Genomic DNA, 6,600 nt, shown 5'->3' with positions numbered 1-6,600 from the left:
ATTTTGTGTGAAAGAGCTTCGTGGTAAAAGGGCGAATAAGGAGGTTGTGGGAGGTGAGGGGAGTGAGGAGAAGGTAGAGTAGAATAGTGTAGGGTAGGGTACGGGAGAGTAAGGTAGGGGCGTGAATCGCAACGTGTCCTTGAGTGACGGTAGACAGACAGACAGGGACTTAAGTTCGTGGCACCGGGTTGAACTCTAGGGTGACGGATGATTTAGCACGGGATTTCTCGTGTCAATATAGGGAATATCCTGGCGCTGTCCTGTAACCTTCTTGATACCGATCTCAGTGATATGTCAATATATCCTTTTATCTGTACCCTATCATTCTTCTTTATCGGCCATTACCCAATGACTACATAGTTGTTATCGATACGTTGATAGGAACTTTAGAATTTAATACTTGAAAAATTTTTTAAAAAGAAAATAAAAAACTAAAAATATTTTATGAAACCATTTGAATATTCGTAGATAAAAACGTGAAGTAAACAAATGGATAAACGAATGCGTTTGTTAATTCAATCGAATAATTTTATTTAACTATGAATAATGTAATGGAAGATGATAAATCTGATCTCATATCGAAGAAAATGTGATCTAGAGGAAAAACTCCGAGGTAAGAGCTAGTGAACGATCGATAGATGTCGAATTTGATGAATCCAGTTTGTTAAAACGCGAAGTGAATTTCTGAGGAGGATTCTTAGGGACGAAGAATACTCGGTTATGGGTGTGACAGGTCAATAAGGGTGAAAAAAGATGACTACCCGTGAGAGAGAAATAGTTCATCGAAGGAATTCTCTCGTCACACACGCACACACACACATATTCGTTGGGATTCCTTCATCTTGAGACTTGGATCACTAGAGAAACAGAAATGAGATATTAAAAGAAAAAAAAAAGATGTTATAAAAATCATTTTCCATTCTATTAATTTTACTCATCTCCGTATAGACAGTATCAACGTGATCAATTAAATAATTGATTATAAATACACGTAAGTTTAATTGACGAAACGTGAATTCTGAATAGAATTACGGTGAATTATTTTAACGAATTAATCATTAAAAATGTAAGAAACTAGAGAGACAGATGCGGGAAAAAAATATTTAAGAAAGTAACGAAGAATGTCGTAATCTCGAGAAAACGAGCTACAAATTGGCATATTCTCTTGGTGGTTCTCGTTAATCTCAGCCATCATCCCCCTATAGGGATTTCAAGAGAGAGTGAGATATATATATATACAGAGATAGAGAGAAAGAGAGAAATAGAAAGAGAGAGAGAGAGAGAGACATTTCGAGGACTCGACTCTTGAGACAAAATGAGCCGGATTAAACGTAATATGCCAGTCGCTACTAGCTTCATTTGGGAAATGAGACCGACCGACCGTCTTCCACGAGCGATTGAATTATTCTCGAGGCGTGAATAGACTCGAACGAATTTTATACTAACGACTAACGTAACTAACTGATAAGCTAACATTCTTCAATCGACGAAATGAAAATTAAAATGCATAAAGAAGAGAAAAAGAACGTAAACGAAACGAAATGAAACGAAACGAAACGAAACGAGTACGAAAACAAAAAAGGAAAAAAGAAAAGAGAAAAAACAATTTTCCTTCTCTTCTCTTTTCTTTTTTCTTATTTTCTTTTCGTTTCTATTCTTTCTCCTTGATCGAAAATCTATAATAAATAAATATAACTGTAGTTATATTAACATCGTACACACACACACACACATACACAGACACATATATATTTAAAAAAAAAGATAGGTAATATCGTAGGAATGAGTATTATCTTTTGATCCGCTTTTAAAATATCGGAAACGCGATAGGTCAGCCGCGTAACTGATATCTCGAATTCGACGGGCAAACAGCATCCCTTCGTACCTTCCGAACCGGCACGGAAACCATTGGGCTTAGGTTCGTTCGCGTTAATCTCGATAACGCGATATGTCGGGTGTCTTTATTTTCAAACGCTTTTCTGCTGGGATTTTCCCTACTCGATTTTTCTCCTTCGAACATTCGCGAACTAACTGCAACGTCATTCCTCTCTCAATAGAGATATCGATTCATCAAACCGTCATCCTATACGCACGTACATATATGTATAAACACACACATATATATGTGTATATATACATATAAATATATATACATATATGTATATTTTATATGTACATAGGTAGGAACATTGAAAGCTTGATACCTCTCTCTCTCTCTCTCTCTCTCTCTCTCTCTCTCTCTCTCTCTCTCTCTCGTTTTGTTATTAAATAAAATTAAAGAGAGAGAGAATATGTTTTTATTACTTTTAAACGGAGCTCGATTAAATGTACGTTTTTTATAAATATCATTTTTACACATAACTGAAAAAAAAGGAATACAAGGACGAGAGAGAGAGAGAGAGAGAGAGAGAGAGAGAGAGAGAGAGAGAGAGAGAGACCATAAATAATACTCTGAAAACATTTTATAGCACGCTTGAAAAAATCTCTAACGCGCGAAAATTCATTTTGAACCAAAGAACATGCTCGTGGTTCTCTTTCTCTTTTTATCTCTCTCTTTTTCTATCTCTTTCTCCATTTCTATCTCTCATTTGTAGTTAATTCCAGAAAATTTGAACGTGAACTTATTACTCTTTTTCTTTTTTCCTTTCTTCTCTCTCTCTCTGTCTCTCTCTCTTTCTCTCTCTTTCTCTCCTGAAACATATCGCCCATGACGTTATATACGAACCTGTGAAAACTGTAAGAACTTTGTTAAATTATCGTTGATTAATCGTATTTAATTACATCATTAATTACGACTCACGAGTTTCAAAGGTATAGAGTACCTTTCGTCGAAGGACGTTAAACGCGATGAAGAGATTAATTGAATTGATTTAACGTGAATACGTATAAGAGGTGATTTTATTTGGGAGAACTATACGAGGGTAGAAAAGTTCAAATTTTGCTTCATTGCGTTCCCATCGTGAACTCTAAGTATTTCTCTCTCTCTCTCTCTCTCTCTCTCTCTCTCTCTCTCTCTCTCTTTCTTTTTTTCCTTTTCTCTATCGTGCGCCAGACTTTCTCACCCTCGGCGTTTCGCGCTCGCGAAATTCTTTGAAAAACTACTTTATAAAATTGGAGGGTCGAAAGGATAGGGGAAAAAGAGAGAGAGAGAGAGAGAGAGAGAGAAGAGAACGAAGCGGACGAATGAATAATAAATACGGTTATCGTTTAGTTGATATTTTCGAGGGTGGGCCACGAACGGCCGAACTATGAAACGACGAAGAGAAGAGAAGAGAGATAGATAGATATAGAGAGAAAAAGAGAGAGAGAGAGAGGTTGAAGAGGATGAGTAGTAGGCACGAGATCAAAGCGAAGTTCTCGAGTATCCGTGGGGATGAACGAAGACGTTTCTCCGAGTTTTCCATTCTTCGATACTGCGACGACTTACATAGAGAAGACTTACATAGTAGAAAGATCGTGCCTTAGAAAATCTTCTTATTATATCTTACCTCGATCGATAATCTTCACGTTTATCAGAAATTTACGAGAAACGAACGAGAATGAAGCTACGAGAACGTACATAAGCGAAAACGTTTTGTTATTCTCTTAGTGAACGTTTGTTCGTGAACTTTGTTCGCGTGTCCCGTGGCTCATTCGTTTTTAATTCACAATACGATGGGAAATTAAGGTGAAATAAATGGGGAAAAAAAGAAAAAGAAAAGAAAAGAAAAAAGTCGCACGAATGAAAAAATTCGTCGTAAATGATAATGACGTAACTATTACAACGGATGACGACGTTTAATACGATCGGGATAATGAATTGATTCGCTACGAGCGACAATCGTTTTTCTCTGGTACAACGGAAACGAAAACTCCGAGTACGAGCTGTGATCTCAAGGGAATAAAAGGAGTTAGCTGGCCATCCAAGTGACGGAATGAGAAGATTGGGTGGGGGAGGAGAGTAAGAAGGAAGAAGTAAAGATGTTCGGTCTCCAGATCTAAAAAAAAGAAATCTATCGTGACAAATATAATTACGTTGTCGCGATAACACGTTGACCGATCTATGGAACGAACGGCAAAGATAAGGTTTATAAATCGATTTAAATGGCGGCCAAGTATAATCAACAAAGGAGAATGAACGAGATCAAAGCTCGATATCGAAGATCAAAGTCCATTCGGTTATGTTCCTGGAGTCTCCTTATCTTCGATGGTAATGTTTCGATCCATAGAATCAGTTGTCGATTAAGAGAAGGCATCGTCGATAGAGGCGACGGTTAATCGCCATTCCTGCCAATCTCCGAGACCATTTCGAGAGTGAGAATCCTGGTCTCGGAGTGAGAGAAGGGAGTATGAGTAAATGAGAGAGAGAGAGAGAGAGAGAGAGAGAGAGTGAGTGAGTGGTCGGTAACGGTGGAACGATGTTAATGATTAAGCAGCTGGCGGAACGGACTCAAGGGAACGTACATCGGCACCGATGGAAAGGTATCGGTTCTCTGCCGGTGCTAAAGCTTTGACAAAGCGTATAATCAGATTGAGACTCCGTCGAGTGAGACGGAGAAAGACAGGAAGAGAAAGAGAGAAAGAGAAAGATAGAGAAGAGAGAGGTTAAAGAGGAAAGAGGGGTTGAAGGTACCAACGAGTGTGAGAGTGATATAGACAAGGGGTTGGTTCTCCAGGCAAGGGACAGGGTGCGGGTATGGGTGTTGGTGCGGCGTGCGGGTGGAAGAGGAGGGTACCACGTTAGCTAGGCGATGGAGCGACTAATAACGATAACGATGCCAGAAACGATAATCGAGTTGCGGGTTTCCGCGGTTTCCACGGCTCCTATCCCAGGGCGCTGATTGCCAGGACGCACCGGGGCGAACGAACACTGGTGGTTACATCGCCGCGACGTGTCCCGACGCCGACGCGAGTGTGTGCCAGCCGACGGCAGATGGAGGCGTAACGAGTACACAATGCGATGCAAATTGGTCCGACTCGCGAGCTACACCGGCACCACCTCCACCAACCACCTCTAACTGGCAGGAGGTACGAATCGACCTCTCTCTCTCTCTCTCTCTCTCTCTCTCTCTCTTTCTCTCTATGTAACTCGCTCTATCTCTCTCTCTCTCTCTCTCTCTCTCTCTCTCTATTTCTCTCAACCGCTATTACTAACATCGCTATTCCATTATGACATTATGCTTCCTCGAGGAGAACCACTACATACGCACGTACATGTGCGTATGGTTAGCTCCCAACAAAAGTCCTCCTAGTTTCCCTTCGGGCATTCGATTCGTGAACTTCTAACTAGGTAACTATCCTTCGTCGCAGTGCGAACCCCATCGAATATGAGACATCCCAATGTATTTGTCGAATGAACTCGGAAAGAAAATTATCGGGATTGGTGTTATATGGTTTTGGTGCCAGCTTTTGTGATATCCTTTATAATTCGAAATGATTTTCCTTTTTATATTCACTGCGTAATAACATGTATTGTTGTTTCTATCTTTTCTTCCTTCCTTCCTCGTTTTTCTTTTTTCTTTTCTTTTCTTTCTTTTTCTTTTTCTTTTTCTTTTTCTTTCGCATGACCAAAGTAAAATCAAACGATCACGAACGATATTTTTGAAGATCGTTTGAATACGCTGATTTAACTCTGCGTAATCATCGAGGCAAATGTGGAGACCTCTGGTGAGATTTTGCCCAAGTAATACGTTACCTTGCTAAAATCGTTTTTTTGTTGTCGATAATAAGTTTCACGTTATCGAGTGAATTATTTCAACGATAATATATAACGTTAGTAATGTATTTAATAATTCAATCAAAAATTATCGTAATAAAAAAAAAAATGAATAAAATCGAAGATACCATAATAGATGTAGTTTTATATATTTTCCGTAGTGGCGCCGTCGGTAACTCATCTTCCAGTTTGGAGCTCGCCAATCATATAATCGAATACACGAAGGTTGCTGGATTAACTCGACTCAGTACGAGCACGCACGTCGGCAATTGATACTTGTGGCTTTTACCGTTTGCTATTTTTTTGATTAAAGTGTTCTGGAATGATATTTCTATCGTAAATATTGGTAAGTAATTATAAATAATACGTTGGTATAAATTTATTCATCGATTTTTCAATTTTTCATCATTTAATAGGTTAGACCAATAAAATACAATTATAAGTACGAATATGAATCCCATAATTACGCCGAGGAATATGGAATCAACGCGTCATTCTTTAGATCTATTGTGTTCCAAATTTACGCGACAATGTATCAATGAAAATAATTTTCCACAGTCGTCCTATAATATAGAAGAAAGTGCTATGGAAATGACGGTACCAACGATAACGCATGATGGTGAGGTTAGTTTTGTCGTTGACGAAGAAATAACGATAGATCACATTAATACTTTCAAGGAACTTCAAGAGATGCTCCGTGTTAAGGATGAGAAAGTGGCAGAACTTAAAGGTTTGTTGATACAGCGCGATGCAAAAATTAGAGAATTACGTAAGAAACTAGATATGTATCGTAGTATTCTTCCATTCTTATCTCCTTATGGACGATCGTTAAAACATAGACCTCAAGGAGACTTCTAAAAGAAGCATTCGATAGTCGATTTTAGAAATATGTATTGTGACAAATG

The sequence above is a fragment of the Vespula vulgaris genome, chromosome 9, assembly GCF_905475345.1.
Source record: "Vespula vulgaris chromosome 9, iyVesVulg1.1, whole genome shotgun sequence".
Lineage (NCBI taxonomy): Eukaryota > Metazoa > Arthropoda > Insecta > Hymenoptera > Vespidae > Vespula > Vespula vulgaris.
This window is presented reverse-complemented; position numbering follows the sequence as displayed.